This window comes from Rattus rattus, chromosome X (genome assembly GCF_011064425.1).
Source record: "Rattus rattus isolate New Zealand chromosome X, Rrattus_CSIRO_v1, whole genome shotgun sequence".
Lineage (NCBI taxonomy): Eukaryota > Metazoa > Chordata > Mammalia > Rodentia > Muridae > Rattus > Rattus rattus.
The window spans coordinates 106,200,043-106,209,559 of record NC_046172.1 but is presented as its reverse complement, the minus strand read 5'-3'; the positions used below and the strand labels follow the sequence as shown (position 1 = coordinate 106,209,559).

Genomic DNA, 9,517 nt, shown 5'->3' with positions numbered 1-9,517 from the left:
CCAGACCCCCGAGAATAACTAAATACATTTTTACATGGAGATTTGTAAAAATGTAGTGGCAAAACAACTATACAAGGGGCCTTTGAATTGTCACTTGCTAGTTGCATTCACAATGGGAAGCATATGATATTTCTGTTCAGTCAAAACTTAATGTTTAATGATAACTAGATTTTTAAATGTTAACCAAAATTAACAGGCATTAAGTCATGTGAATGAATATGTAAAGTTGTATGACTATTTATTGTTATTTAAGTTTTCATTTATCATCGTATGTGTGTTTATAATGTAGTGTGAATGTATATATATCTGAGTGTGTGTATGGCACCGTGTGAATCTGGAGGTCAGAGTACAATCTCAAGTATCAACTTCCCTTCTGCCTTGTTTGAGAGAGGATTTCTTTCATTTTGTACTGTATGCCTCACAGTATGTGGCCAGTGAGCTTCTTGGGATTCTCCTGTTTCCACCTCCCACTGCCATATAGGAGTGCTGGGGTTCTAGATGGTAACACTGTAGTCATAGTTTTACCTGGGCTCTGGAGATTTGAATCCAGGTACTCATATTTTCCTTGCTTTTGTTTTTACAAAGTGAGCCATCTTTCTAGACCCATACTTGAAGCTAAACCCTGGTAAATAAATCATTCAAGGTTATTAAGCCACGGCCTTAGAAATGGGAAACAAGTCCATGATTAATTATCTTCCTATACAATCACATCATATGAAACAAGAATCCCATAAATCTATCTCTTTGTTCCTGCAAACATATAGACTTCATGGACAGAAACATATACACCTGATAAAAAACAAGGATCTGAATGGTTGTGGATATAGAGGTCATGCAATATTGTTATGACTAAGAGGAGCATTGTAGATAAAGTTGAAACGTCTTGTCAGTTATACATCATTTCTAGGGGAAAATTTAGGCTTCTACCTTCCTTTTAATGTGTGAATTTCTACAAAGTCAAACAGCTAATGTTGAAACTTAAAGCTTCTTGTGATATAAGTTAGGGGAACTGGGGTACCCAGATTTCCATATAAACTACAAGGTTGTTCTTCCCATTATATTTGTTCATAATAGATGTCTATTTAGAGACTTGCTTTTTAACTTCTCATTTTGAAATATTTACAGTGTACTATAAAGTAATAAAAATAGCAGAGTTCCATGTACTCTCCACCAAGCTCCTTATGTTAGTACCTTACATAAAATATACTACACTATTAAAAACCAAGAAATAAATTCATGCAGCACAAAGCTGTTAACTAAACTACATGTTTTTCCAGGTTGCACCACATTTTACATGTACTCATTTATAGGTAGGGTGTGTGTGTGTGTGTGTGTGTGTGTGTGTGTGTGTGTGTGTGTGTGTGTGTTAGTTCTATATTACTTGTATTTTAGTTTTCTTTAGTTTAAGCTCTAATTTTTATTTGGAAATGCTAAATTCCCCAATAGGATAAATATTATTTTGGTGACAGAAAGAACACAGACTTTGGAACCTGACAATCTTTTTTTTTTTCCATCTTTATTAACTTGAGTGTTTCTTATTTACATTTGATTGTTATTCCCTTTCCTGGTTCCCTCCCCCTCCCCTTCTATATGGGCTTCCCTTCCCCATCCTACCCCCATTACCGCCCTCCCCCCAACAATCACGTTCACTGGGGGTTCAGTCTTGGCAGGACCAAGGGCTTCCCTTTCCACTGGTGTGCTCTTACTAGGATATTCATTGCTACCTATGAGGTCAGAGTCCAGGGTCAGTCCCATGTATAGTCTTTGGGTAGTGGCTTAGTCCTGGGAAGCTCTGATTGGTTGCATTGTTCATATGGGGTCTAGCCCTTCAAGCTTTCCAGCCCTTTCTCTGATTCCTTCAACGGGGGGTCCTGTTCTCAGTTCAGTGGTTTGCTGCTGGCATTCGCCTATGTATTTGCTGTAATCTGGGTGTGTCTCTCAGGAGAGATCTACATCCAGTTCCTGACAATCTTAAGAATTAAGTCTAGACTTGTGTCTTAATTAAGGATTTTATTGTGTGAAGAGACACCATTTCTGCCACAACGTCTATAAAGGACAACATTTAATTGGAGCTGGCTTACAGTTTCAGAAGTTTTGTCCATTATTGTCATGGCAGGAAACATGCTGACACGCAGGCAGACATGGTGCTGGAGAAGGAGCTGAGACTTCTACATCTTGATCTGCAGGCAATAAAATTGACTGTGCACCATAAGCAGAGTAGCTTGAGCATGTAAGAGCTCAAAGTCCACCTCCCCAGTGACACAGCTTCTCTTCCAACAAGACCGCACCCACTCCAACCAGGCCACACCCCCTAATAATGTTGCTGTCTATGGCCAGCCAAGTAGTCAAACACATGAGTCTATTGAAGACATATCTATTCAAAGCACTTCAGTTTGCCTTTTCTCAGCATACAAAGTGACTGTGATGTAAGGAATTCTTTCAACTCAACAGCTTCAGTTTTCTCTTCTGCAAAATGGGGGTAATTTCTACTCATGGGACAATGTTTTTGTGGGGGAGAATTAAAAGCCAAAGTGATTGGTCCAGCAAATGCTCCTTCAGTTTCTAGTTTTAAAAGGCAGCGTTTTAAGCTGATAATGCTTCTTCTTTTTTTTTTTTTTAATTTCGGAGTCCGTCTTGATTAGAAAATGTTTCAGTAGGAATGGAAGTAAGTAGTGCATGAAAGGATTGTATGTGTAAATTGGATTGGAGAGAGAGGAGGATCTGAGAAGGGAAGGCATAGAAGCAACAAAGGAACACTTCACCAATTTTATAATTTTGTTTGATATTAATCCTGTTATTGGAGGTGTGCAGCTTCCTTCAAGTGCATGTTTATAATATTCCTACTCTGAGTTAACTTTAAACAGGAATTACAGACCTAAAATATTTGGAAGTAATTTTTTCTTTATGTCTTGCCATTTATAAGGTCAGAGGGATTGATGTTTCTGGAGTCTCAATTATTATACAAGTAGTGCTTTATACATGTCAGTAGTCATATAATAATGCTGCTCACTCTTCTTTCCGTCTGGATGGAGAAAATGATGACAAAGTTCATTAAGGATGCTGCTAAGTTTGGGGGTTTGACCTAAGGTTTTCTTTCTTTTCATTTATATACTTAAAAAATCAGGGCTATAGGGCTAGAGGGATTGTGCTAAAGTTAAGTGCAATTGTTCCTCTTGCAGAGGATCAGAGTCCAATTCCCAGCACCCACATGGCAGCTCAAAACCATCTGATGCTGTCTTCTGGTCTATGTAAGCCCTGCAGACATGTGACACACATACATACAGTTAAAACAATCAGGCATGTACAGTCTTTAAAATATCAAGGTTATTGAGCCATAAATCATTCACCAAAAATTTTACCTCTTTTCTAAAGTCATACATTTTGACAAATAGTTGTATAACAATAATAATCAAGTTACTGAATATTCCCATAACCCATAAAAGATTCCATATACCCCATCATAGTCAATTTCTCCCACTTTTCGCAGCTATTAATTTTTTTTATTATATAATTTTATTTTATAATTTTTTTTTAAAAAAATAGAATCATGTAGTTAGAATTTGAGTCTGGCGTTCACTTTATTTAACAAATTTGAAACTAATCTATGTTGCTGTTAGATTGTTAGTAGTTTTCCTGGGTAGTATTTTATTGTATGGAATACTATAGGTGTGTTTATTCATTTGCCTATTAAAATATTTTGGTTGTTTCTGATTTATGGATACAAACAAAGCTGCTGAAAAAAATGTGTTTCGAGTAAAGGGGATTGCTGGGTCATATTATATGAACATGTCAGACTATTCTTCAAAGTAGCTAATAATACATTGCTTAGTTGCTCCGTATCTTTGATAGTTCCTCAAAATATCATGTCGTTTTCATACTCAGAAAGGCTTTTATTCATATATCATATCATTTGGCCATTTTTTATTGCATTGTTTGTTTTGTTCCGAATATTTTGGTTTGGGCTGTTATGTATTCTGGATATAAGTCTTTATCAGATATTTAACTTAAAAATATTGCTTCCAGCTATTTGACTTGCTTTTGCTTCCCTAGCATTGTATTTGTAGAGCAATGATTTTAAATTTTGATGGATCATCCTTTTGGTGTCCATTCTATAGCCTGTTATCTTCAACTCTAGTCTCAAAGATATTTTCTTATTCTTTCCTTTAGACTTTGTTACTTTTATGTAGATATGATTGACAAGATTTGAGTTAACTTTTATATACAATGCAAGGAATAGTTTGATGTTAACTTTTTAGCACATACTTGTTCAATATTTCTAACACAATGTGCATTGTCTACTTTTGTATTTCTTTCATCAAATAAGCAAATTATATATGTATGGGATTAGTTCCAGACTATTTATTCTGCATGATTTATCTAAGCACCTGTGTTTCTGTCAGTATCATACTGTTTTGTATACTGTGCCTGTGTATAAAGCTGATATAAGGTAGTATGTACATGTTCTCCAACCTGTTCATTTCAAAATTGATCTGGCTATATCAGATTCTTTCCTTTTCTATGTGAATTTTATGCTTTTCAATTCCAATGAAATCCTATCCTCTGGAATTTGAGTATGATTGCATTGAATCCAAAAATCCATTTTGGGAAAAGATGACATTTTCCTGTTATATTTTCTGACCCATTAACTTGATGTGTATATGTAGTTTTAGATTATCTTGCCCTTTTTACTATTTTACCTTTTTTTTGTTAGAAGTGCATTTAAGCAGTTAATGTTTGGGGCTGATTGTACTGCTTTATTATTACTAATGTATAGGATATATTTGATTGTGTTTTATTATTTTTTATACCCTGGGAACATGTTAAATTCTTGCTATTAGTTCTAGCAGCTTAAAAGATTTCTTTGCAATTCTGTAGACCATTATGTTATTGTGAACAGCATCAGTTTTATCTCTTTGTGTGCATTTTAATGTTATTACTACTGATTTTAATTTTGACTGACTTCTAATTTATTGGATAGCATTGATGAAAGTAGATTTTATTCATTTTTGTTTGATTTTAAGTAGAACATATAGACCTTGAAAGAGCAATTCTCAGCTTCATGTGGAACTACAAAACTCCCAGGATAACGAAAACAATTCTGAGCAATAAAGGAGCTTTGGGAGGAATCACCATCCCTGAGCTCAAGCTTTACTATAGATCAATAATGATATAAACTGCATGTGTTAATACAGCAACAATTTACATTGATCAATGGAATTGAATTGAAGACCCAGAAATAAACCCAAGTACCTATTGATATTGATTATTGATAAAGAAGCCAAAGCCATATAATGAAAAAGTAGCATCTGCAACAAATGGTGCTGGTTCTTGGTGGAGGTCTATATGTAGAATGAAAATAGACCCATATTTATCACCCTTTAAACTCGGGGCCAAGTGGATCAAGGACCTCAACATAAAATCACTAGATAATACTAAATAATAATAGAAGAGAAAGTGGGGAATACCCTTGAATACATTGGTACAGAAGACAACTTCTGAAACAAAACGCCATTGGCTCAACAATTGACCTCATAAAATTGCAAAGTTTCTACAAGGCAAAGGACAGTGTCAACAGGACAAAATGGTGGCCTACAGATTGGGAAAGGATATTCAACAACTCTACATCTGATAGAGAACTAATATCCAAAATTTACAAAGAACTCAATAAGTCAGAAACCAAGAAACCAAATAACCAAATTAAAAAAATGGGGCACAGAGTGGAACAGAGAATTCTCAGCAGAGAAATCTTGAATAGTTTAGAAGTACTTAATTAAGTACAAATGTTCATAGTCCTTAGTCGTTGGGGAAATGTAAATCAAAGTATCTCTGAGGTTCCATATTACATCTATCAGAATGACTAAGATCAAAAAACTCAAGTGACAGCATATGCTGGCATGGATGTGGAGCAAGGGGAACACTCTTCCATTGCTGGTAGGAGTGCAAACTTGTTCAACAACTTTGCAAGTCAATTTGGCACTTTCTCAGAAAACTGGGACTAGTGCTATCTCAAGGCCCATCTATACCACTCCTGGGCATATACCCAAAAGTTGCTCCACCATCCCACAAGAACACATGCTCAACTATCTTCATAGAAGCTTTATTCATAATCGAAACTGGACAAAACCTAGATGTCCCTCAACTGAAGAATGGATAAAGAAAATGTGGTACATCCACACAATGGAATACTATTCAACTATTAAAAACTGAGACATCATGAATTTTACAGGCAAATGGATGGAACTTGAGAATATCACCTGAGGGATGTAACTCAACCCCAAAAGACAAGCATGATATGTACTCATTTATAAGTGGATATTAGCCATAAAATCCAGGTACCACGTTATATTCCACAGATCCTAAGAAGCTTAACAAGAAGGAAGGCCCAAGCAAGGAAGATTGAATCTCATTTAGAAGGGGAAATAAAGTAGTCATGAGAGGCAGATGGAGGGAGGGAGTTGTAAGGGAGGTGGGTGAAGAGGAGAATGGGGGTTTCAGGATCAGGTGTAGGGAAGGACAGGAGAGATGGCTAGATGGCCATGAAAATGTGTGGAAATCTGCAACTAATGGGACTGGGGTAGGAGCATCTTCAGAGTAAGACAGACCTGGGGATAAAGGGAGGCACACAAGAATCAATGAAGTGACCTTACGTTACCTTCACAGCAATGGAAATATGGAACCTGGAAAGGTCCCCCCATGTAGCCAGGCAGTAACCCTGGTGGAGTGATATAAACACTAACCTCCCCACAAAACTTTCAACCCAAAATTTATCCTGTCAACAAGAAATGCAGACACAGGGGATGGAGCAGAGACTGAGGAAATGGCCAACAAATAACTGACCTAACTTGAGACCAGAGCAATCATCAGTCCATGGCAGCATTAGTGATACTCTCCTATGCTTGTAGACAAGAACATGTTGCCCTTTGTGAGGCTCTAACTCAGCAGCTGACTCAGACAGATACAGAAACCCAGAGTCAAACATTCAATGGAGCTTGAGGACTCTTATAGAAGAAGTGAGGAAGGATTGGTAGCTCCAAAGGGCTAGGAACTTCATAGGAAGACCAACAGAGTCAAGTAAACTGGATCTCTGGGGCTCTGAGTTTGTGAACCACCAACCAAAGAACATACACGGGCGGGACCTAAGCTTCCCAGTACATATGTAGCTGATGTATAGCTTGGTCTTCATGTGGGTTACCAAACAGTTGGAGCAGGGGCTATCCCAAAAGCTGTTTCCTCTAGTGGGATAGGTTCCTCTAGCTGGGTTGCCTTGTCTGGCCTCAGTGGTAGAGAAAGTGCCTAGTCCTGCAGAGTCCTTGAAGTGCCAGAGTGAGGGGATACCCAGGGGGCCTCATCTGCTCAGAGGAGAAGGGGAGGGATGAAGAGAAGGATTGTGGGAAAGATTGACAGGGAGCCTGGCAGCGGGTGGGATGTAAAGTGAATAAGTAAAAAAAAGATCCCCAGCTTGATTTACCACATTTAAAAAAAATGTAGGGTCTTTGGTTTTCATACTAAACAGTAATTATCAAAGATTGTTCCTTAGTGTAGTAATGTCAGCTTCATGTGGTAGTAGTAATTTAAATTCTTAGGAAATGACGCCATCACATACCTACTGAATAAAACTTTTAGAAAAAATATTCAAAGTGCTTAAGCAAGTTATTCAAGTGTTTTTGATATATGTTCAAATTTGAGAATTGTTCTCTTAAGGACAAAAGTTTATATTTCCAGTTATTCATTTCATATCTGTGAGGAGGTAGGCTCCCTTTGGTCTAAGTGTTTTGAATGCAATTTAATGAAATAAGGTGAGGAGTACTCAAGGGCCAAACCTCTGTTTTGGTTTTGTTCCAATTTAAAATTTCATTTGTGACTCTGAAAGAATTGCATTTATCTTGGGTGTTCTGGGCTGAGGTTTCATTTTTTTCTGGTTCATCAGTTCAGCATTCTTTGCCTTTCACTTCTTAGGAATTCCAAAAGTTTGTAGATTGCCCTAGTTTTCATCTCCAGACTCTTTTAAAGAAATTCTTTCATTTTTTTTTCTATCAGCCATTGACTTAAGGACGAGGAACACAGCTATTGTTTATTCCTATTAAAATGCTAACACAAACCCTTTCTACCTAAGGGCTCATTAGGAAAGGAAATTGGTTTTCTAACTTCTTTTGATTTGGCAGAAATATATATACTGGATATTTAATGAATAGTAGAATTAAAGAACAAATCATGGCCATATTGTGTTGAACTTTAGAAATACAGTTTTATGTGCCCATTTCACCAAGGAGAACATTACAAGTGGGGAAATGTAGTTTGACCTAGTTCATATAGCATGTTGTTTCAGGGCTGGTGAACTTACAACCCATAGTGAACTTGCGATTCCTGTTTGTGGAGGCAATGTGGAAGAAGTTGAAGCAGAAAGGACAACTTTCTGCCTTGGGTTGATTTAAATCCAAGCATCTCTCATAGTGTCCCGTGCTAGAGCAAACTGGCTCCTAACCATTGCCCAGCCTCGGTGCATGTAGGCTGCTGGCACTGCAGTGGGTCACACAGTGGAAAAAAAAAAGAAAAAAAAATAAATTCAAGCATGCGTCTACTTTTGAACTTTATTACCTTGATTCCAATAATCTACTACTTTTACATGGTTTCAACTTTCAGAAAATCAGGCAGTTAGAAGTCAGAAGGAATTAGCAGTTGATATATATATGTATATGTATATATATATATATATATATATATATATATATACACACACACACACATATATGCACAGAAGGCTTTTGCCGGCATTCAAAAATCTTGTCATATTTGAGAAAATGTTCCAATATGGTACATATGCTCATTCATGTGTGTAAACCTATGGTTTTAGTGCCTTGCCAATACAGATATGGTTTGCATTATAAGCTGAAATGAGGGCAAGATTGCATGTTTATCCCTCAGAATCGCAGTGCCCACCTCTTTGTTTTTGTGCTTCCTTTGTTTCTTTTCTTACTCTTGCTGTTTCACTTCTTGGAGAAAATAGTGAGGGTTGTAGAGGTCGTGTTAGTTCCGTCAGTGAATTCATTCTGGTTCTCTCCATACTTGTTCTTCCTTTCAAGTCTACTGACAGCTCTCTTTTAATCTCCATCATGGCCAGAGTTTGGAGAAGAGGCCCTATGTCTCAGTAGAGTGGAATTATGATTTCTATAGAGCCAGGCAGCCAACAAATTCAGGAAGTGGATCAAAGTGACAAAGTAACATGGTGATTCTTTAAGCTGCTTAAGCCCAGGCTATTGTCCTGTTGAAAAAGATACTTAAAGGAAGCAGTGGATAAGCATGGAGACATTCTTCAGCTAGGTTACAGGGCAACTCAGTTCTCTAAGACATTAAGAGCTGAAGATAAAAGAGAGTTTTGATTTGTAAGGAGATTCCTCTTAGAGCTTGGTCTAGTGAATAATTCAGGTTGAAAAAGAGGTGAAATAAACAAGGTTAATATTAGAAAATAAATGACCTTAGGCCTTTGTCCATTTCTCTTTTCTAATCATTCCTGCTCAAT

The 9,517-nt window shown here is 37.0% G+C and overlaps 1 non-coding gene across 1 annotated transcript; it reads left to right on the top strand.

Annotated features, from left to right (window-relative positions):
* The first annotated feature begins 8,403 nt into the window (after positions 1-8,403).
* On the top strand, positions 8,404-8,537 carry LOC116889476. The gene has a single exon (XR_004386428.1). It is a non-coding gene; the product is annotated as a small nucleolar RNA SNORA42/SNORA80 family (small nucleolar RNA).
* Positions 8,538-9,517: the final 980 nt, after the last annotated feature.